The following is a 25,652-nucleotide window of genomic DNA, read 5'->3' on the forward strand; positions in this document are numbered from 1 at the left end:
AGTATCAATTAATTGTTAAAAACTAACAACCTTACTTTGGAATGAGTAAACAATACTTTTCGCATAGTTTGATTAAAACAATAATGAAAAAAAAATTAAAAAAATTAAACTACGAGTCCAAAGCAGGAGGTTTCTAATTGGAAGGAAGAAGTTGTTTGAAAGCCCTTGTTGCTATTCTTTTTTTTTCTACCCAACCAATAATCGACTCCCATTTTCATCTACGATTGTAAGCCTCTCACAAAAACACCATTAATGATCAATTGATGATGTTACTACTTTTACTAAAATGATTAGAATGAAATTAACGTGGACATTTTACTTGCTCGAGGCAACTTCTTGATGAAGTCTAAAGCATGCGTAATCACAATGTTAGCCACTTCAATCTCCTCATTTGTTGCATTTTTCTTCTACGCGATTGTTCGAAGTTTACAACCATCTATACGCAGACGTCACAATCATATAATCTTTGCATGAACTTATTACGGTTGACATTCCACTTCCACTTGGAACAAAATTAATGTCTTTTGTGAGTGTGTATGTGTGGTAAGAATGAAACAATACAACTTACTAGCATGTAATGTCACTTTCATATCATTCTTACACCAGACACCTATAATGCTAGGATCGCAACGACTCATCCCCGTCGTCGGCATTCTCGGCATTCTGCGCCTCCAACTCATCTCCGTCTCCGGCATTCTCAACATTCAGTTACATACATTTCTTTTCTTTTGGTTTCGAACAGAAAGAAAACAAGAGCAGCTAAGGCATAAAATTAACCTAGAAGAAAAGACATTTAACCCTAGCTAATCGTACAGACCAGTTATTGTGTATCATTAGTAGTCCCTGCACACCAGGTTCTTGAGTAATGGGCCAAAAGTGGTGGCATTAGTTACATTGATTATGGTTAGCTTTGTGCTAAAAAAGAGGCTGTCTCCAAGGTCCACCAATCTCTCTCCAAAGTTGGTTTTAACTTATATATCAATGAGGGTGTTTCTGTCTTTGTTCATCACATCCTCCCACCTTTTTCTTCTAAATTGTGTTTTGTAGGTAGGAAAAGAGGAAAAGTTAGACAAGTTAGAGCTTGCAGCAAAGATAAAGTTGCTGCCAGATCCATGGACACATGAATCTGGATTAGTGACAGCCGCACTCAAGTTAAAGAGGGAACAATTGAAGGCCAAATTTAAGGATGATTTGCAAAAGCTATACGAGTGATTGATTTCATGCACGTGAACCTTTTGTTTCATGGCAAAGTACTTAAGAGGATAGATTGCCTGTTTATTGTTTTTTATTTGTTTTGGTTAATGGTTCTTTCCTACGGTACAATTTGATGTACAAGATTCATTATTAAATTTTTAATCACTATTTTGCCACAAGGAAACGATTCAACGAAATGAGTTAATTACCGTCCGGAAACAATTCTTCGCCGCCGCTTTGCGCAGGTACACCACTAGTGTGTGTGTGTGTGCATATATATATATATATATATATATATATATATATATATATATATATATATATATATATATATATATATATATACACATACACACACACACGTTAATTAAGAAAGAAAATATGAGAGAATGCGTGTACGGTTAGCTAGGGTTAAAATTATTTTCTTCTAGGTTAATTTCATTCTTTAGCTGCTCTTGTTTTCTTTCTGTTTGAAACCAAAAGAAAAAAAATATATGTCGAGAACATAATGCTGAAAATGCCGGAGACGGAGATGAGTTGGAGGCGCAAAATGCCGAGAATGCCGAAGACAGCGATGAGCCGTTGCGAGCCTAGCATTATAGGTGTCTGGTGTAAGAATGATATGAAAATGAGATTACATGCTAGTAAGTTGTACTGTTTTTGCAAAGTAAAGAGGTGTTTAACTTATATTTCAATGATTATGTTGAGCTTATTGGGATACTAGTAGTGTTTAACTGTTTATGTCTTGATGTAAAAGTGACAGCAAATTTAAAGTATAGGGGTGAAAGTGTAAATAGTTCACTCTAAATTATTATTTTCACGCACAATGTCATCAACATTTTGAGCATCATTTCATCGAGCTTTTGCGCCGTGTTGATGTCAGAAACCCTAATCTGACTGAACTCACGATGTGCGCACAGAACTCACGACGTGATGAGTCATTTTGCCACATCTCGGAATCTAGAAGGTGTGACGAGGCTACGAGGGGATGACATCCAAAATCACGACGTGAGCAAGGATTGATTCACGTCGTGAGGAGTCAAAGGGACACCTTTCGAAGCTAGGGATGCAAATGGCAAGTCAACAGGATGAGCATGCATGACTCACGACGTGAGCCTTATAAAACTCACGACGTGAGAGTCCAAAATCCTTACTATAAATAGCAGGTCCGACTTCAGCTATTCCTTACACTATTTCCCTTTCTCCTCTCTCCTTTGCTGAAGCCAACTTGCATCCCGAGCCCCGACGACCTCGTACGCTGACCGTTTCTGCTTAGATTACATAAAATCACGCTTCTAGGGTAAGTTTCACGGCCCCACTTTCTAACATTTTTGGGGGAAAACGCATGCTAAATATTGTATATATGTTACTATTATGTCTATATGATAGTATATTAATATCAACGTAGATAGTTATATTAACCAGTATATAGTTGTTCTAAATATAATATTTTGTATATATACAACTATTATCAACTTATTATCATGTTATTATACAAATGTAGATCTTGAGTTATACTTAGGATTCTATATATATGTTGTGTGCGATATAGTTCCGAAGTTATATTCGGAAGTTCTATATGTTTATAAAGTATGTTGCTATTATTGGTTTTATGTCAAGATAAAACTTGGTATGCTATACGTTGTTATTGTTAGTTTTATGTCAAGATAAAACTTGGTATGTTATATGTTGTTGTTGTTATTGGTTTTATGTCAAGATAAAACCTGGTTTTACTTCAAGTTATAGCTGTTATACTGCCTAAATGTTATGAAGTTAGGAGTAATGTTTAAAAGCATAGTCTAGTAGCTTAGGGTTTTAGACACGAAAATGCTTTTGTTGTTAGAGCTATAGGAAGCCGTTGAAGTCTACATGAGTAATTGTATTCATCAACTAAGATTGGGGATCTTAGTGGAAATCCTCTGAACTGTAACCGTTAATCCCGTGTGAGCGAGGAAGTCTTGTATAATTAGTATACAGGTTGAAAACCCCACTTGTGATTGTTAGCTACAGTCAACCATAAGCAAGTGACGAACTATCCTTTTTACTTGTTATTGTTCCGGCATCGATGAAGCGTACGGTGTTGTTCTCATGGAAATCATGAGTGTATTGTTTCTCATGGAAATCATGAGCGTATTGTTTCTCATGGAAATCATGAGTGTGTTTTATCAGAGGTATTGTGTCGTAGCAGCGGTTACAGGCTCATGGTAGCAAATTTTTAGAAACATTATACTTTGTCGTATACAAGTATTAATGTTAAGTATAAGTTTCCCCCTACTTATACCTTAGGCTCAAGAAATGTTTAGGTATAACACTTAATTGATAAGTAAACTATTATACCTAATATATATACTAAATGTTGGAGAGTCAAAATGATACTTTCAAAACTATACTTTTGAACTTGGAAAAGGTATTATTTTTATGGAGTCAAAACCTGTGGACTCACCAACTTTATGTTGATGTATTTTTAAATGCATGTGTTTTCAGGAAATTGAAAAGCTGGTATGTATTCAAACAGGAGAAGTTTTACTATTACCTTTCTGTTTGTTAAGAAGTATACAATAGTCGGATATTATGTAATAGGTTCTAGAAAAAAACAGTTATGTAACTTTCAATTATCAATAAAGGTATGTATTTTCTTTAGTACTGTTCAATGTATGTTATATAACTATGATACGAAGAATGATGTTACACCACTCGGTGTTTTCGCCGACGGCCGGGGTGTGACAGATTGGTATTAGAGCTATTAACTATAGTGAACTAGTACTTTCTTAGGAAAGCACGTCTATAGTTTAGGGCTTACTCTATTAGGTTTAGGTATATCCCTTAGCCTACAATAAAAAGTATTATTAATTATTCTACTGAAGGACTACTTACGGGAGTGGTGACAGGATAGACATGTCGATTTGGGTTGCTGGATTCCAGAACGGCTATATGCTAAAATGATCCTGCCCTTTCGACTGTCCTGACTGGCCGGAGCCTTATCAGATAGACCTGAAGTAACAAACAATAATTAAAGCGTAAATAAAATAAATAAGAATATAGAGTCATATATAAAGACTCAGACCCGCGATGAGAATACACCTTAATACCCATAATGTTTTTTATCTCAAGGATTTAGATCAAGTATTCCAACTAAAGTTTATATGTACGTATATCCTATCACAACTAGGTGTAGGTGCGCAAATACATTTTATTATGATCAGATCATATGAACTATTTAATTTGGGAGTAATATTTGATAGACTAAACTCTTGGTGATCCGAAATGTATAGGAATTCGACATGGCACATTCACGAGAATGGATAATCATCGAGGATACGGATGAAGAAGAGGAAGTTTCATTCCCCATGATGGTAGGCGATCCTTACTACCCTATAAATCCAACCACCTTTCATCCAATACCTTCGGATGATGGAGCACCTTTACCTTCCAACGAATGGGAATAGAGTGAACCAATGGAAGAGAGCGAGCCAATGGAGGAGACAGAATCAGTAGCATCATCTTTACCACCAATGAACACTCTTTACCGTCAAGTTCCAGGAGAGGCGAAGATGAAACGCACGCACGTAAATCCATACCGATATGGCAAAAGATTAAGAAGAATCAGAAGGCGACATCTTCAGGAAGTCATAGAGTTCAAGATGAACCTGCACGGATAGCACAAACCGTTGATAGGTGGGTGGCAGAAGAAAGAGCTGCTAAGATGTATGAGACTGGTCAATCATCTCGACCACATCCCCCACATTCTTTTAAAGTTAACACTTTATCTCAATTGTTTGAGAAAAGTGTGAAAATTGAAGATAAGATGGAAATTGTTGAAGGAAGGGCTACTCATCTATCCGGAAGAGTACGAAGGCTAGAAGGACAAAGGACACGAGATCAGGAATCGATGATGGATGTCCATCATCGTATAAATTTCGCTTATAACAACATGATTACTCACGATGCAAGGATTGCAGAGTTAGAGCTTTACAATCAAACCTCGAGAAACGAGGAGCGTACAAGAGGTCTTGAGCAGAGAACTCATGCCCTGGAGGAGCAAGTGGTTAATGTCACTGACGTGCTAGGTCATCACCTAGGTTACTGATAGATAAGTTAAAACTAGTGGTTGTGTAAATACAGAAATCAGACTAGTTAAGGCAAGAAGAGTAAAGTTTATAGCAAGGATGTAGAAAACCTTGCGAATTTTGTAATATTTATAGAAACTTTTCTCTTATAAGCCTAAAATAAACATATGTAACCACCGGTAATAATATGAAGCATATATTACGGTAATCATTGTGTTATCCATTATGTTTTACACTTTGAAGAATAATTCAAGTATTTAGTACTCGTGTAGTAAATGACTAATTCTTCATGAAACTTATAAAATTATTATTATTTATAATAGGAACTATAACAAAATGCCTAGAAGGAGTAGTACTCGGCTAAACCCTAACCAACGATCAGCACCACAACAACAACCACCAGAACCAAACCCCCCAATGAGTACAGCATAACTAGAAGAAATCATAGCTCAAAGAATTGTTGCGGCTCTATCTAATGTCACAAGAGGTGGAGTTAGAAATGAAGGCAATGTAGGGACCGCTAGAATGTGTACCAACAAAGACTTTATAAATTGCAGGCCAAAGAGCTTTCTTGGAAATGAAGGGGTTGTTAATTTGACTAGGTGGATAGAAAAGACAGAGTCCGTATTTCAAATAAGTTTTTGTCCAGACGATTGTAAAGTATGATTTGCAGCATGTACTTTCGCCGATGCAGCACTTACATGGTGGAACAACCATGTGAATACAATGGGAATTGATACTGCAAATTCCATGAAATGGGAAGACCTAAAAATGATGCTAGTAGAGGAGTATTGTCCTAGGGAGGAAATACATAAGTTGGAACAAGAATTGTGGACCCTAACCATGAAGGGTTCAGAGATAAAAGATTTTACCGCTAGATTTAATGATCTTGCAGTAATGTGTCCAGCACTTGTAACCCCTGAATATAAGAAGATTGAGCGATATATCTAGGGTTTAGCATCGCAAATCAAAGGCATGGTGATTGCATCAAAGCCTATAACCTATGACAACACCAAGAGAATAGCTCATCAGCTAACCCTCACAGAGATCCAAGGAACAATAGGGGTCTCAAAGGCTGAGTCTCCCAAATCTGGAACAAACAGGCGCAAGTATAATAGGAAGAATCCCAGGCAATCATCTGAGAAAAGACAAAAAGTGGCAACCAATTATGCAGCCACGACAGCAGTACCCACACAACTAAAATCTTCATGGTGCAATCAGTGCAACCGTCACCATCCAGGTGACTGTTTTGTCTGCACGAAGTGCAAGAAGAAGGGACATACTGCTAGCTACTGCAGGAGCACAACACCTGCAACAGTCAATCAGCCAACAAATACTGGAACAGGCCGTGGTAAAGGAAGAAAGTGTTATGAGTGTGGTGAGGTTGGACACATCAAGAAAGAATGTCCAAAGTTAAGGAGTCAAGGAGGCAAAGGGCGTGGCAGGGCGTTTGTGATCGGAAGCAGAGAGGCTATCCAGGACCCTTCGGTCGTATCTGGTACGTTTCTCATAGATAGTTTATATGCTACCATACTCTTCGACTCTGGAGCAGATAGAAGTTTTATAACTCCGACATTTAGAAAATTGTTATGTCATAAGTCTAGCAAGTTAAAAGAAATCTATGAAGTAGAAATCGCTAACGGTCAAACCGAGAAAACACATGAAATCCTAGAAAACTGTCTATTAACTCTTAATAACTACCTTTTTCACGTTAACCTCATGCCAATGCCTATCGGTAGTTTTGATGTCATAATTGGCATGGATTGGTTATCTTCACACCACGCCGAAATTCTATGTCATGAGAAAGCTATACGACTACCCTTATCAAATGGCGAAGCCCTAGTTATCTGTGGTGATAAATCTAGGAAGAACCTCAAAGTCATCTCTTGTACCAAGACCCAGAAATATCTACATAAGAAATGTAGCGTATTCTTAGCCCACATTGTAGATAAGAAGAGAGAGTCAAAAGAAATCAAGGACATACCTCAAGTATGTCATTTCCCTGATGTGTTTCCTGAAGGTCTACCTGGAATACCACCCGTCCGACAAGTTGAGTTTCGAATCGACTTAATTCCAGGAGCAGCACCAGTAGCGAAATCTCCTTATCGGTTGGCTCCATGCGAAATGCAGGAATTATCTAGCCAACTACAAGAACTTCTTGACAAAGGCTTTATTAGGCCAAGTTTTTCACCTTGGGGAGCACCAATCTTGTTTGTCAAGAAGAAGGACGGATCCTTTCGAATGTGTATTGATTATCGGGAGCTGAACAAGCTAACGATCAAGAATCGTTATCCGCTTCCAAGAATTGATGATCTATTCGATCAAATGCAAGGATCCAGCTACTACTCAAAGATAGATCTTAGATCAGGATACCATCAACTCAGAGTACAAGAAGACGACATTCCAAAAACAGCATTTAGAACTCGTTATGGTCATTATGAGTTCTTAGTTATGTCTTTTGGATTGACCAATGCCCAAGCAGTGTTTATGGACCTCATGAATCGTGTTTGCAAACCATACTTGGATAAATTCATGATCGTTATCGATGATATATTGATATATTCACGAACCAAGGAAGAACATGGTCAACACCTGCAAATAATCTTGGAACTACTAAGAAAAGAAAAGTTGTACGCCAAATTCTCCAAATGTGAGTTTTGGATTAGAGAAGTACAATTTTTAGGCCATGTAGTTAGAAACGAAGGAATTCATGTTGAACCATCCAAAGTTGAAGCAATCAGGAATTGGGAAGCACCAAAGACGCCAACAGAGGTGCGTCAATTCCTAGGACTTGCTGGCTATTACCGTAGATTCATAGAGAATTTCTCCAAAATAGCCAAGCCGCTTACAACACTAACCCAGAAGGATACGAAGTTCAACTGGGAAGACAAACAAGAACCTGGTTTTCAGAAACTGAAGCAAATGTTGTGTAGTGCACCAATCCTATCCCTTCCAGATGGGACAGAAGATTTCTTCGTATACTGCGACGTATCAAATCAAGGATTGGGATGTGTGTTGATGCAAAGAGGAAAAGTTATCGCCTACGCATCACGACAACTTAAGGTGCATGAGAATAATTACACTACCCATGATCTTGAATTGGGACCTGTAGTTTTTGCACTAAAAATCTGGAGACATTACTTATACGGTACTAAGTGTACTATTTTTACCGACCACAAGAGTCTCCAGCACATCTTCAACCAAAAAGATCTTAATATGAGACAACGAAGATGGGTTGAATTGTTGAATGATTACGAATGTGATATTCGTTATCATCCCGAAAAGGCAAACGTGGTAGCAGATGCCTTGATCCGGAAAGAATATATTAAACCCCGTCGGGTACGAGCATTAACTTTAACTATCCATTCTAACTTTACCGCACAAATTAGAGAAGCTCAACTTGAGGCTCTAAAAGAAGAAAACATCAAGAATGAAGCTTTGCGAGGAATGGAAAAGCAACTTATACAAAAAGATGACGGAACGCGACACTTTATGAACCGAATTTGGACGCCTAAGTTCGGTGGAGTCGGGGACTTGGTCTTAGAAGAAGTCCACAAGTCCAGATATTCCGTACATCCAGGCTCTGACAAAATGTACTTAGATTTAAAAGTATATTATTGGTGGCCAAACATGAAGGCAGAAATTGCTACTTATGTGAGCAAATGCTTGACTTGTTCTAGAGTAAAGGCAGAACATCAAAAGCCTTCAGGTTTACTTCAACAACCGGAAATACCTGAATGGAAATGGGAGCAGATATCAATGGACTTCATCACTAAGTTACCTAAAACTCCTAGTGGGTTCGACACTATTTGGGTAATAGTCGATAGATTGACTAAGTCCGCCCATTTCTTACCAATTAAGGAGAACGACAAGATGGAGAAGCTTACTAGAGTTTATCTTAAGGAAATTGTCAGATTGCATGGAGTTCCAAATTCTATTATTTCTGGCCGAGATAGTAGATTCACTTCACGATTTTGACAATCACTACAAAAATCCTTAGGAACACGTCTAGATATGAGTACAACCTACCATCCATAGACTGATGGTCAGAGTGAGAGAACCATTCAGAATTTAGAAGATATGCTCCGAGCCTGTGTAATAGACTTTGGAAATGTGTGGGATACTCATTTACCGTTAATTGAGTTTTCCTACAACAATAGTCATCACACCAGCATCAAGGCTGCACCATTTGAGGCTCTTTATGGGCGAAAATGTCGTTCCCCAGTATGTTGGGCAGAGGTTGGAGATACGCAGATCGCCAGAGAACGTACAGGCGATACCTTACGTACCGGACCAGAAATAATCCACGAGACAACTGAAAAGATCCTGCAAATTAAGGATCAATTAAAGGCTGCACGTGATCGTCAAAAGAGCTATGCTGATATAAGACGTAAACCTTTAGAATTCCAAGTTGGAGATAAAGTAATGTTGAAGGTCTATCCTTGGAAAGGCATAATTCGATTCGGGAAATGAGGCAAATCAAATCCACGGTATATAGGACCTTTTGAAATTCTAGCAAGAATTGGTTCTGTCGCATACCAACTCAAGTTGCCTCAAGAGTTAAGTAATGTACACGATGTTTTTCACGTATCAAATCTCAAAAGATGTCTATCCGATGACACACCTGTTATACCTCTCGAAGAGATACAAGTCAATACAAAACTAAACTTTGTAGAAGAACCTGTCGAGATCATGGATCGAGAAGTCAAACGATTAAAGCAAAGTCATATTCCCATAGTGAAAGTTCGATGGAACTCTTTACGAGGACCTGAATTTACTTGGGAACGTGAAGATCAGATGAAAGAAAAATACCCTCAGCTATTTGACAAAACCTCATCCATAAGATAAATTTCAGGACGAAATTATTCTAACGGAGGGAGAATGTAACACCAGTCAAAATAGGTCAATAGACAATCACATGTGATTATGCCAATCATGTAATGTGATGTTGTTAAACTAGTAATGTGATAAACGTGATATGTAGTTCGTGATAAATTCTAATACAAATATAAACTTTCTTTATGATATAACTCAAAGTATACGTCCATACGATTCCAAAAATATAGAGAACGTCTGAATCTGACTTCGCATGAAGAAGTTATGATAAACTGAACACTATAATAAAAGGAATTTAAAATAGACTTAGAATTAGCTATTGGAGTCTAAAAGAGAGTTGTAGTACTTGTAAATACCTACACGTGCATATAAAGAACGTCAAAAACGGAGTTCGTATGTGAAAGTTATGACCTTCCGAAGATTCAGCTGTCATAAACCCTAATCTGACTGAACTCACGACGTGAGCACAAAACTCACGACGTGATGAGTCATTTTGCCACATCTCGGAATCTAGAAGGTGTGATAAGGCTACGAGGGGATAAGATCCAAACTCACAACGTGAGCAAGGATTGATTCACGTCGTGAGGAGTCAAAGGGATACCTTCCGAAGCTAGGGACGCAAATGGCAAGTCTACGGGATGAGCATGCATGACTCACGACATGAGCCTTATAAAACTCACGACGTGAGAGTCCAAAATCCTTACTATAAATAGCAGGTCTGACTTTAGCTATTCCTTACACTATTTCCCTTTCTCCTCTCTCCTTTGCTGAAGCCAACTTGCATCCCGAGCCCCGACGACCTCGTACGCTGACCGTTTCTGCTTAGATTACATAAAATCACGCTTCCGGGGTGAGTTTCACGGCCCCACTTTCTAATATTTTTGGGGGAAAACGCATGCTAAGTATTGTATATACGTTACTATTATAGGTTTCAAACTTTAAAATGCTGAACGTTTCCGCCGACGGCCGGGATGTGACAAAATGAGATGGATAATATGAAGGTGAAGAAAGAAACCTGATTGCAAACAACTTTTGTGTACTTCAAATCCTCTTCCCATTGACATTCAGACCAAAAGTTCTGGAAATCTTCCTATGAACGAATTTAGTACCAGAACTAGCTAAGGAATTATAGGTTTCAAACTTTAAAATGCTCAAAGACAAGGAGAAAGGTAAAAGTAAAATAAGAAACCAATAAGAGAGGAGATTTTTGTTCATTTCAATCATATCATCCAACATAAAACTCGATGTTAAAATTTTGAATTAGAGCAGATGTATCATCCGACAAGAGATGAGCAAATTTAAAAAAACTTACAATTTGAATTTTTAGATAACCAACAAAATTAAGTTTACAATTTGAATTTTATTCGTATATGCAATGTAATGTCAATCAAAAGAAAAGCGTACGCACTTTGAACCAGATTTTAAGGTAGAAAGCGGAGCAGGAGTGTCCGGATACGTGGAGGAGGCGAAGTACAACAGTGCTATCAACGTCACCATTGAGAAGAACCGTAATTTTGAGAGGGCACTTGCTATTGGTCATTGAGCAAGACAAGTAACTGCTGCCCAAATCAGAAGTTGTGTCGTTCGAAATTTAGGGAACTGCTGTAGATGATAGAGAACGAAGTGTGTTGATGGATAAGATTGTTCTATCAGCTCGAGGGTAGCTTTGTCGAATTATTAACCCCCGGGGTTTGTGAAGCGAGTGTGAGACGAAAGCCTTGAGGGGTAAAGAGTACAGCTTAGTGGTGGGGTGAAACAGAGCGGCCATTGTTGTTCTGAGCATCATTTCATCGAGATTTTGCGACGTGTTAATGACACTGTGCGTGAAAATAATAATTTAGAATGAACTATTTACACTTTCACCCCTATACTTTAAATTTCCTGTCACTTTTACATCAAGACATAAACAGTTAAACACTACTACTATCCCAATAGAAAGCTCAGCATAATCATTGAAATATAAGTTAAACACCTCTTTAATTTGCAAAAACAATACAACTTACTATCATGTAATGTCATTTTCATATCATTCTTACACCCTACACCTATAATGCTAGGCTCGCAACGGTTCATCCCCGTCGTTGGCATTCTCAGCATTCTGCGCCTCCAACTTATCTCCGTCTCCGGCATTCTTAGCATTCTGTTCTCGACATACATTTTTTTCATTTGGATTTGAACAAAAAGAACACAAGAGGAGCTAAAGAATGAAATTAACCTAGAAGAAATGATTTTTAACCTTAGCTAACCGTACATGCATTCTCTCATCTTTTCTTTCTTAATTAACGTGTACGTGTGTGTGTGTATATATATATATATATATATATATATATACACACACTAGTGGTGTACCCGTGCAAAACGGCGACGACAAATAGTTTTCGGGAGGTAATGAACTCATTTTGTTGAATAGTTTCCTTCTGGCAAAACAGTGAATAAAAATTTAATAATGAATGTTGTACATCAAATTGTCACGTATGAAAGAACCATTAAGCATAACAAATAAAAAACAATAAACAGATGATCTATCCTCCTAACTACTATGCAATTAAACAAAAGGTTCACGTGCATCAAATCAATCACTCGTATAGCTTTTGCATATAATCCTTAAATTTGGCCTTCAATTGTTCCCTCTTTAACTTGAGTGCGGCTGTCAATAATCCAGATTCAAGTGTCCATTGATCTGGCAGCAGCTTTATCTTTGCATGAAGCTCAAACTTGTCTAACGTTTCCTCTTTTCCTACCTACAAAACACAATTCAGAAGAAAAAGGTGGGAGGATGTGATGAACAAAGACATAAAAACCCTCATTGATATATAAGTTAAAATCAACTTTAGAGAGAGATTGGTGGACCTCGGAGATAACCACTTTTGGCCCATTGATCAAGAACCTGGTGTGTAGGGACTACTAATGATACACAATAACTCTTGCTTTCTTTCTGTTCGAAACCAAAAGAAAAGAAATGTATGTCGAGAACAGAATGTTGAGAACGCCGGAGACGGAGATGAGTTGGAAAGGCAGAATGTCGAGAATGCCGACGACAGGGATGAACCGTTGCGATCCTAGAATTATAGGTGTCTGGTGTAAGAATGATATGAAAGTGACATTACATGCTAGTAGTTGTACTGTTTCATTCTTAACACACATACACACTCACAAAAGACATGAATTTTGTTCCAAGTGGAAGTGGAATGTCAAATTTAGTAAGTTTATGTAAAGTTTATTTGATTGTGACGTCTACATATAGAAGGTTGTAAACTTCAAATAATTGCGTAGAAGAAAATGCTACAAATGAGGAGATTGAAGTGGCTAACATTGTGATTTCGCATGCTTTAGAGTTCATCAAGAAGTTGCCTCGAGCAAGTAAAATGTCCAAGTTAATTTCATTATAATCATTTTAGTAAAATCAATAATATCATCAATTCATCATTAATGGTGTTTTTGTCAGAGGCTTACAATGGTAGATGAAAATGGGAGTCGATTATTGGTTGGGCAGAAAAAAAAAGAATAGCAACAAGGGCTTTCTGACAGCTTCTTCCCATCCAATTAGAAACCTCCTGCTTTGGACTAGTAGTTTAATTTTTTTAATTTTTTTTAATTATTGTTTTAATTAAACTATGTGAAAAGTATTGTTTACTCAATCCAGACTAAGGTTGTTAGTTTATAACAATTAAATGATACTCAAGTTTTCTGTAATATTAAATAAATATATTTGAACATAAATATCTAGTCAAACTATTACAGGTGGAATGTTTTTCCTTTTTATTTATTCATCTTCACCAAACATTATATGGTTACTGATTAACAAATACATATACTCCTTATACCATATACAAGAAAACCACTGCCTTGAAGATGTATCAATCATCTATTAAAAAGGTTGCCCTTTTGTAAATTAATTTAACATAGAATTTATAAGACCTAAACTAATCTCACAACCATATCGAATCCCTCAAACAATCTTGAGGTTTTGGTTTAATCTGCATGGGTTTACCAAGCTTAGATTTATCTTCTATTTTTGCAATATGACGAGCCTTGTCAAAAACAGAAACACAGAAACATGAAACCCCTTAGCATCATCCCATGATTGCAAAATTACCCATGACCCGACACAAAGCTCTTGTTATTAAAAAGCTGCAAATGGGCCAGCTGCAAGACCCTCGTCACCTTCAGGTAATTGGATGGTGCCAATACCATCTTTTTCTTTTATATGCAAACTGTAATCATAGAAAACCAGGCCATGCCGAACCTGTCAAAAACACGTGTAAATGTATATTTAGTCTGTTATTAAGTTAAAAATTAAAGTCATGTAATGTTTATGTTTACCTTGCATCTTAAGCGGTTTAAGTTTTGAGGAGGATATCCGCTGATCCATCTAAAGGATCCAACACGAAATGATCGCCTTCTTTTATCAACAGAATAATAGTTTCTTGATACAAAAATCATATTATTTTTTTACATCTTTCTAAACAACATACCTGCATGGAAACATGACATGTATTTTTTTTATAAATAAATAAATCTTTAAAGATTTTTACATAATAATAATAATAATAATAATAATAATAATAATAATAATAATAATAATAATGAAAGGTTTACCATGGTCCTCCTGCAAGACCCAAACCTTGGTGTTGACCAATTGTGTAAAACCAGACTTCTGTGGACTCTTAAAAAATCCCCTCTTTCAGCATCTAATAATATACCTTCTTTTTCACCAATATGTTTTCCAACGAATTCACTAAACCAAATCAGTATAATACTTACATAAATTCCACTTAATATATATATATATATATATATATATATATATATATATATATATATATATATATATATATATATATGTATATCATCTCCAAAGTTGGGATTTTTGTTAACAAACATAACATAAACATACCTTCCCAAGAAAGCATATTCCCTGTGAATCCCTTCTTTCTTTGTTAAGAAAATCAAATTTTCGGGCAAGCCTTCGGACTTCATCCAGATAATTTGATTGGTTTAAATAGTAAATTCATGAATTCTGTTTTGTGTTTCATAAAGCAAACTTACTTACTTTTGGAATACATCCAAGAGGAAGCACTAGTCATTTAAGCTGAGCTTGAGAGAGATATGAAAGAAAGTAGGTCTCATCCTTCACCTGAAATTCTAACATGTATCCCTCACTGACAGGTATCAGGAAGTTGGTAATGAAAATAAGTAGAGCATATCTTTACCATATCCTTTGACAACTGAAGAAATGAAAGCTCATTGGTTTCATCTGTAAAGGGGTGAATAAATTTTGCATAATGTCCGGAAGCAACAAACTCAAAATTCATGTTACTGATGGTATCCATGAACGCACCTACAGATATAAAATAAAAATAAAATTAATGACAAATGAGAACAATAAAAGATGAAAGCACGCAATATGATTACGCACCAAATTTGATTCTTGTATTGCAAAGAACAACAGGGTTAGGTGTACGCCCACATTTATACTCATCAATAAGGTAAGAAACCTGCAACATTGTAACTTGTAAGCAATAAGTTCCATTGATGATGATGAATGTGAGAAAATGCATCAAGAGGGGTAAGAATAACCACTTTGTCCCAATATTCATCTGTCAGATGTACAACTTCCAGTGCTACATCAACCTGAAAAAAAACAAATGTTGATATATTTCCTTCAATACTAATCAAACTTGGAAGAAACAAAGAAAAAAAATCACATAATAAGGGACTTGAGTGATAGAATCGAGAAGTTAATTTGTTAAAACAAAGCGGAAAAGTGTTTTTGAGCCTTCAATTCCAGTTAAGCACTAACGGAAATCTGAAGATAAAATGAGATGGATAATATGAAGGTGAAGAAAGCAACCTGATTGCAAACAGCTTTTGCGTACTTCAAATCCTCTTCCCATGGACATTCAGACCAAAAGTTCTAGAAATCTTCCTATGAACGAATTCAGTACCAGAACTAGCTAAGGAATTATAGGTTTCAAACTACAAATGCTCAAAGACAAAGAGAAAGGTAAAAGTAAAATAAGAAACTAATAAGAGAGGAAGGGTCCTAGGGTTGAATCAAGGCTATGGAAGTGATTGAGGCTTGAAATGGACCCTTTATGGAGTTTACGGTTTTTGAATCCCTCTTTGGGGAGTTTACGGTCGTAAACACATGAGTTTACGGCCGTAAACTCATGTTTGTCACTTTCTTGCATGTTTTGGTGCTTCTAGGGTAAGCATACATGGTTCTAGCCACTCATTTAAGTCATAGAAGGTGTTAAGGGCATTTTAACACCCTTAGAAGGTGTTTACGGTTTTGGGATATTCCCCAACCATAAACTCATGTTTACTCCTTGCTTTTCTTGTTTTGGGGTTCTAAGATCATTCATGCAAGTTTCTAGGTCATTAGCCAAGCATTGGAAGGGTTTTGGGGCATCAAAACCCCTTTTTAGGGTGTTTACGGTTTTGGGATGTTCCCAAACCGTAAACTTATGTTCTTGGGGTTTTTGGGTGGTTAAACCACGAATTTGCAAGTATGTTAGGCTAAACAACAAGCTAGGGAGGTTTACTTACAGTTATGAAGCTTGAAAGGGTGTTTTCTTGATCAAAATCCAACGTTTGTAGAGAGAGAGTAGAAAGAGAAAGCTCTATGGTGTGAAAAAGGTTGAATTGAAGACTACTCAACCCTTATATAGGGTTGAGTTTTCGGCCTGGGTGGGGGTCCACCAAACACTAACCGCAAATGGGGTATTTCGCGTGATTTATCGTTTTCCATCACGTATGAAATTACGACAATAACCCAAATGAATTAACGTAACTTAAAAGTTAACGGAAAACTTAATAATAATAAAAATAAATTTTATTAACGAAAGTGGGTTACATTGACGGAATAAATTTCGGGTTGTCACAACCGTCTTCCCCAAAAGTAAGCGAGATACCTGTCTAACGTGAACCTGAGAATACAAGCAGTTTTAGAAATATCAGCATAAAGCTGGTGAGTTCATAAGCATGTTTTTGTATTGAAAACTAGTCACTGAATTTGTATAAACGTTCTCTTTCATTTATAAGTAAATATCGTTTGTATCGAAGATCGTTGTTACCAAGTTCTGAAATATGTATGCATGCTTACCAAGAAAATCCAATATTTTCTAACATGTTTGTGGTTTTCTATATGAAAAATACGTTCTGTTTGAAAACCCTGGATACCACCGGTATGTAATGTATGATCGTTCGGAAACCCTGGTTACCACCAGTATGTATTGTATGATTGTTCGGAAAACCCTGACCACCAGTATGTAATGTATGATTGTTCGGAAAACCCTGGTTACCACCAGTATGTATAGTATGATTGTTCGGAAAACCCTGGTTACCACCAGTATGTAATGTATGATTGTTCGGAAAACCCTGTACCACCAGTATGTATAGTAGTTTTATTACTTAAAATAAAACCATAGAAGGAAGAAAGAAATCTCGTAAACAAAGATTAGTTTATACTTATTGTGAGTTGTATAACCATACTAATATGATTGATGACCTCCTTGACGTTCTTCAGGCGTCGCACGATTCCAAAATTTGTCACCCCAGGCGTGCCCGCCTAACTGTAGCTAGCAGTTCAGGTGTGGGATTGTCGGTCCCGAATAGATCTATTCACAAATTTCATGTTCTCCCTCTAGGAGACTCTGGTTATACTACCGGTGAGGATTTATTGGTAACCCGAGGGGTAAAACGAAGATAGTCTCACAATCCTGTATTAACTAGTTTACGTGTCGTTTGGTTGTTCTCGAGTTCGAAATCGTTTGTAACGGTATAGAGTATAAATAATTAAACATAAAATAATTATTTAACTTGATACTCTAGTTTTGTATTCGTAATAATGGATAAACTAAATCTGACATAGTTTATATGATTGACCTGCATAAGGTTTGAATCTGTAAAACTGATAATGAAATCCCAAACTATACCTATTATAGTTTGATTGGTTGTTACGTTCGGGTATGGTTTCGAAAACTATGCAATTATGAATTGAAAACATCCCTTATGCTCCGCATAATACAAAAGGGATAATTGTATCTAAACGTTTGATAGAAAATCATTGTAATTGCATCAGTTTTTAAATTATGAAAACCTTTATGTTTTGCTTGTATTCCCCCCCCCTGAAAACATGAAAAACTCGGAAAAGTGTAGGGGTATGAACTCACCTGCAGTGAATGGATGGAAGTGTCGGGTAGGAAGGTTAGGTGTTAAGTGAGGACTTGAACACACGCGAGGATCCTATGTAACATGAAGTGATACATAATTGTATCTAATTAGTTATTTAATCACTAATTAAGTAAGTAAATACACTCTAATGCGTGAAAACACTTTATTTCAAGTGTTAGGGGTGATACGGGTTGCATCTAAGGAGTGTATGGCCTCATTATGGAGTTTACTCTTCAAGTGGTGGTCCTTAGGGGTGTTTACGGTTGAGGGACCATATCCCCCATGAGTTTACGGCCGCAAACTCATGGGAATGATGGGTTTGGGTGCTCAAAGGTCTTAAACTACTCAAGGACTTATGCTAGACTCGAATCAAGGGCTATGGAAGTGATTGGAGCTTGAAATGGCCCTTATTTGGAGTTTACGGTTTCTGAGTCCCTCTTTGGGGAGTTTACGGTCGTAAACACATGAGTTTACGGCCGTAAACTCATGTTTGTCACTTTCTTTCATGGTTTGGTGCTTCTAGGGTAAGCATACAAGGTTCTAGCCACCCATTCAAGTCATAGAAGGTGTTAAGGGCATTTTAACACCCTTAGAAGGTGTTTACGGTTTTGGGATATTCCCCAACCGTAAACTCATGTTTACTCCTTTCTTTTCATGTTTTGGGGTTCTAAGATCATTCATGCAAGTTTCTAGGTCATTAGCCAAGCATTGGAAGGGTTTTGGGGCATCAAAACCCCCCTTTTAGGGTGTTTACGGTTTTGGGATGTTCCCAAACCGTAAACTCATGTTCTTGGGGTTTTTGAGAGTTTAAACCATAGATTTGCATGTATGCCAAGCTAAACAACAAGTTAGGAGGGTTTACTTACTGTTGTGAAGCTTGAAAGGGTGTTTTCTTGATCAAATTCCAACTTTTGTAGAGAGGGAGTAGAGAGAGAAAGTTCTAGAGTGTGAAAAAGGTTGGAATGAAGACCACTCAACCCTTATATAGGGTTGAGTTTACGGCCTGGGTGGGGGGTCCACCAAATACTAACCGCAAATGGGGTATTTCGCGTGATTTATCGTTTTCCGTCACGTATGAAATTACGACAATAACCCAAATGAATTTACTTAACTTAAAAGTTAACGGAAAACTTAATAATAATAAAAATAAATTTTATTAACGGAAGTGGGTTACATTGACGGAATAAATTTTGGGTTGTCACATAAACATCCAAATGAAAATTAAAAACATTTATAGAAACATGTTACAGACTTAGCCTTAGAGGTTACGGCTTACGACCTTAGACCATCCACCACGAGTCAAAATGTCAAGATAGTCAAATGGTCTATGAATCAATGGTATATATTATATAATACTTATTAAATATTAATACTTGATATATAAATACATTTAAAAATAAAATAATTTTTTTATTGAGAATATAAACGGGTTAGCGGGTCAACCCGTTTATTTTTTGAGAAACCCATATATGACCCGTTTAATAAACGGGTTGGCGGGTTAGCGGCTTGCGGGTTGAAAAACTCAACCCAAACCCATTTATTTTGTGTCGTGTCGCGGGTCGTGTCGAGAATTGCCATTCCTAGAGATTGGTGCACCTTGGAGACAGCCTCTTTTTTATCACAAAGCTCAGCATAATCGTTGTAACTTATGCCACCACTTTTGGCCCATTGATCAAGAACCTGTTGTGCAAGGACTACTAATGATACACAATAACTGGTCTGTATGATTAGCTAGGGTTAAAAATATTTTCTTCTAGGTTAATTTCATTCCTTAGCTGCTCTCGCTTTCTTTCTGTTCGAAACCAAAAGAAAAGAAATGTATGTCGAGAACTGAATGCTAAGAATGTCGGAGACAGAGATGAGTTGGAGGCGCAGAATGCCGAGAATGTCGACGACGGGGATGAGCCATTGCGAGCCTAGCATTACAGGTGTCTTGTGTAAGAATGATATGAAAGTGACATTACATGCTAGTAAGTTCTACTGTTTCATTCTTACCACACATACACACTCACAAAAGACATGAATTTTGTTCCAAGTGGAAGTGTAATGTCAACTGTAATAAGTTTATGCAAAGATTATTTGATTGTGACGCCTGCATATAGATGGTTGTAAACTTCAAATAATTGCGTAGAAGAAAATGCTACACATGAGGAGATTGAAGTGCCTAGCATTGTGATTACGCATGCTTTACACTTCATCAAGAAGTTGCCTAGAGCACGTAAAATATCCAAGTTAATTTCATTATAATCATTTTAGTAAAAGCAGTAACATCATCAATTGATTATTAATGGTGTTTTTGTCAGAGGCTTAAAATGGTAGATGAAAATGGGAGTCGATTATTGGTTGGGCAGAAAAAAAAAGAATAGCAACAAGGGCTTTCTGACAGCTTCTTCCCTTCCAATTAGAAACCTCCTGCTTCGGACTTGTAGTTTAATTTTTTTAATTTTTTTTAATTATTGTTTTAATCAAACTATGTGAAAAGTATTGTTTACTCAATCCAGACTAAGGTTGTTAGTTTATAACAATTAAATGATACTCAAGTTTTGTGTAATATTAAATAACTATATTTGAACATAAATATCTAGTCAAACTATTACAGGTGGAATGTTTTTCCTTTTTATCTATTCATCTTCACCAAACATTATATGGTTACTGATTAACAGATACATATACTCCTTATACCATATACAAGAAAACCACTGCCTTGAAGATGTATCAATCATCTAATAAAAATGTTGCACTTTTCTAAATTAATTTAACATAGAATTTATAAGACCTAAACTAATCTCACAACCATATCGAATCCCTCAAACAATCTTGAGGTTTTGGTTTGATCTGCATGGGTTTACCAAGCATAGATTTATCTTCCATTTTTGCAATATGGCAAGCCTTGTCAGAAACATAGCAGGAAACCCCTTAGCATCATCCCATGATTCCAAAATTACCCGTGACCCCACACAAAGCTCTTGTTGATAAAAAGCTGCAAATGGGCCAGCTGCGACCCTGATCACCTTCAGGTAATTGGAGGGTGCCAATAACATCTTTTTCTTCTATATGCAAACTGCAATCATAGAAAACCGGGCCATGCCGCACCTGTCAAAAACACGTGTAAAATAACATCTTTTTCTTCTATATGCAAACTGCAATCATAGAAAATCGGGCCATGCCGCACCTGTCAAAAACACGTGTAAATGCATATTATGCCTGTTATTAAGTGAAAAATTGAAGTCATGTAATGCTTATGTTTACCTTGCATCTTAAGTGGTTTAAGTTGTGAGGAGGATATCCGCTGATCCATCTAAACGATCCAACACGAAATGATCGCCTTCTTTTATCAACAGAATAATAGTTTCTTGATACAAAAACCATATTTTTTTTACATCTTTCTCAACAACATACCTGCATGGAAACATGACATGTGTTTTTTTTATAAATAAATAAATCTTTAAATATTTTTACATAATAATAATAATAATAATAATAATAATAATAATAAAAGGTTTACCATGGTCCTCCTGCAAGACCCAAACCTTGGCGTTGACCAATTGTGTAAAACCAGAAGCCCTGTGGACTCCTACAAAATCACATGTTTCAGCATCTAATAATATACCTTCTTTTTCACCAATATGTCTTCCAACAAATTCACTGAACCTAATCTGTATAATACTTACATAAATTTCCACTATATATATATATATATATATATATATATATATATATATATATATATATATATATATATATATATATATATATATATATATCCAAAGTTGGGATTTTAGTTAACAATCATAACATAAACATACCCTCCCAAGAAATCATATTCCCTATGAATCCCTTCTTTCTTGGTTAGGCAAATTAAATTTCCGGGCAACCTTCAGAATTCTTCCTGATAATTTGATTGTTTAAATAGTAAATTCATGAATTCTGTTTTGTGTTTCATAAAGCAAACTTACTTACTTTTGGAATACATCTAAGAGGAATCACTAGTCTTCTAAGCTGAGCTTGTGAGAGATATGAAAGAAAGTAAGTCTGATCCTTCACCAGAAATTCTACATGTATCCCTCACTAACAGGTATCAGGAAGTTGGTAATGAAAATAAGTAGAGCATATCTTTACCATATCCTTGGACTGCTCAAGAAATGAAAGCTCATTGGTTTCATCTGTAAGGGGGTGAATAACTTTTGCATAATGTCCAAAAGAAACAAACTCAAAATCCATGTTACTGATGGCATCCATGAACGCACCTACAGATATAAAATAAACATGAAATTAATGACAAATGAGAACAATAAAAGATGAAAGCAAGCAATATGATTACGCACCAAATTTGAATCTTGTATTGCAAAGAACATCAGGGTTAGGTACACCCACATTTATACTCATCAATAAGGTAAGATACCTGCAACATTGTAACTTGTAAGCACTAAGTTCCATTGATGATGATGAATGTGAGAAAATGCATCATGAGGGGTGTGACTAACCACTTTATCCTAATATTCATGTGTACAACTTCTAGTGCTACATCAACCTGAAAAAAAAATGTTGATATATTTCCTTCAATACTAATCAAACTTGGAAGAAACAAAGAAAAAGTTCGCATAATCAGGGATTTGAGTGATAGAATCGAGAAGTTAATCTGTTAAAACAAAGCTGGGAAATGTTTTTGAGCCTTCAAATCCAGTTAAGCACTAACGGAAATCTGAAGATAAAATGAGATGGATAATATGAAGGTGAAGAAAGTAACCTGATTGCAAACAGTTTTTGCGTACTTCAAATCCTCTTCCCATGGACATTCATACCAAAAGTTTTGGAAATCTTCCTACGAACGAATTTTGTACCAGAACTAGCTAAGGAATTATAGGTTTCAAACTTCAAAATGCTCAAAGACAAAGAGAAAGGTAAAAGTAAAATAAGAAAACAATAAGAGAGGATATTTTTATTCATTTCAATCATATCATCCAGCACAAAAATCGATGTTAAACTCTTGAATTGGAGCAGATGTATCATCCGACAAGAGATGAGAAATTTGCAAAACCTTACAATTTGAATTTTTAGATAACCAACAAAATTAAGTTTATATTGGAAACCAGACATTTTGGGCATAAACCTGAATGATTTGATTCGTATATGCATTGTAATGTCAATAAAAAGAAAAGCATATGCACTTTGAACCAGATTTTAAGGTAGAAAGCGGTGCAGGAGTGTCCGACTGCGTGGAGGAGGCGAAGTGCGATATTGCTATCAACGCCACCACCGAGAAGAACCGTAATTTTGAGAGGGTGCTTGCTATTGTTCATTGAGCAAGATAAGTAACTACTGTCCAAATCAGAAGTCGTTTCGTTAGAAATTTGGGGAACTGCTGTAGATGATAGAGAACGAGGTGTGTTGATGGATAAGATTGTTCTATCAGCTCGAGGGTAGCTTTGTCGATTTATTAACCGCTGGGGTTTGTGAAGCGAGTGTGAGAGGAAAGCCTTGAGGGGTAAATAGTACAACTTGGTGGTGGGGTGAAATAGAGCGGCTGTTATTGTTCTGAGCATCATTTCATCGAGCTTTTGTGCCGTGTTGATGACACTGTGCGTGAAAATAATAATTTAGAAAGAACTATTTACACTTTCACCCTTATACTTTAAATTTCCTGTCACTTTTATATCAAGACATAAAAAGTTAAACACTACTACTAGCCCAATACAAAGCTCAGCATAATTATTGAAATATAAGTTAAACACATCTTTAATTTTCAAAAACAGTACAACTTACTAGCATGTAATGTCATTTTCATATTATTCTTACACCAGACACCTATAATGCTAGGCTCGCAAGGGCTTATCCCTGTCATGGGCATTTTGCGCCTCCAACTCATCTCTGTCTTCGGCATTCTCAGCATTCTGTTCTCGACATACATTTTTTTTCTTTTGGTTTCGAACAGAAAGAAAAAAAGAGTAGCTAATGAATGTAATTAACCTAGAATAAAAAGTTTTTTAACCCTAGCTAACCGTACAAACATTCTCTCATCTTTTCTATCTTAATTAACGTGTGTGTGTATATATATATATATACATATATATACACACTAGTAGTGTACCCGCGCAAAGCGGCGGCGACAAAAAGTTTTCGGGCGGTAATTAACTCATTTCGTTGAATAGTTTCCTTGTGGCAAAACAGTGAATAAAAAATTGATAATGAATCTTGTACATCAAATTGTCACGAATGAAATAACCATTAACCATAACAAATAAAAAAATAGTAGTAAATAGACGATCTATCCTCCTAATTACTATGCCATGAAACAAAAGGTTCACATGTATCAAATCAATCACTCGTATAGCTTTTCCTAATCATCATTAAATTTGGCCTTCACTCGTGCTTAACCATTATTAATTTTTGGTTTGCATATTAAATGTTTCAACAAAATTCTTATGTTTCCGACTAGAAATTTTCATGCTTAAACAAGTTGTAATGTTTTTTTTTTGTACAACAACGAAGCAAAGTTTAAGAAGGTTATAAATTCTTATGAAACTATAAATTATGAAAGAAATAACATCAAGTAAAGAAAAAGAAGCTTGGTGAAGAATGGAAACTCGGTTTGAAGACTGGTGAAGAATGGAAAGTAAGGTAACAATATTCGTTCAGAATGGATTAACATTTTTTCTATCAGAATGATTAGTAACTATATTCTATCATAATGTATTAGTATTTTACTTAGATTTCAATGTTTTGATTTGATTTTTAATCATTCTCAGTTTTATTCTTAAAGAATAAATGTAATTGTTAACCATTATTACTTATATTCTTTTAGAATGAATGTCATTTATGTATGTTCATAATTGTTTTGTTAAGAATGAATATAATTACTGATTTTAAGATATTAAAATTCTTTTCATATGAAATTTGTATTCATTAAAAATTACTAATCTTGATAATACATGTTTATAATATTTTGTCAGAATTTAATATTTTTTTTTCAAGATAATCATAAACATATTCCTTTAGAATGTACGAATTAATATATTTATTGTCGAAAAAAATCAGATTTTTAAAGTTTAGAGAATTAATTATTCCTTAAAATCTTGTACATCAAATTGTCACGTATGAAAGAACCAAGGTTCTAAAAGGCGTGAGGCGTGGCGTGGCAGCAAGGCCAAGCCTCAAACTTAACGAGCCATGGCGAGTCATGGCGTTTTTCAATGCGTGATGTAAGGCGGCGATTTTGTATTAATTTATAATTATATTACCGCTTAAATATATATTTATATCAGATATAACTAGTTTTTAGAAGTGTTATATCAACAACAAATAACAAAAAGTTAACAAAAAATACAATACTTGTATGTCCGATTAGAAAATGCATAAAAAAGAGGAAAAAATGTGCCT

At 36.0% G+C, this 25,652-nt stretch overlaps 2 pseudogenes; both read right to left on the reverse strand.

Moving 5' to 3' along the window:
- Window positions 1–14,026: 14,026 nt before the first annotated feature.
- Window positions 14,027–17,137, reverse strand: LOC145122575 (uncharacterized; annotated as a pseudogene).
- A 3,925-nt stretch (window positions 17,138–21,062) lies between these two features.
- LOC145122576 (uncharacterized) lies at window positions 21,063–23,818 on the reverse strand (annotated as a pseudogene).
- Window positions 23,819–25,652: the final 1,834 nt, after the last annotated feature.

Source organism: Lactuca virosa, chromosome 6 (assembly GCF_052849685.1).
Source record: "Lactuca virosa cultivar CGN04683 chromosome 6, Lactuca_virosa_CGN04683_v6, whole genome shotgun sequence".
NCBI lineage: Eukaryota > Viridiplantae > Streptophyta > Magnoliopsida > Asterales > Asteraceae > Lactuca > Lactuca virosa.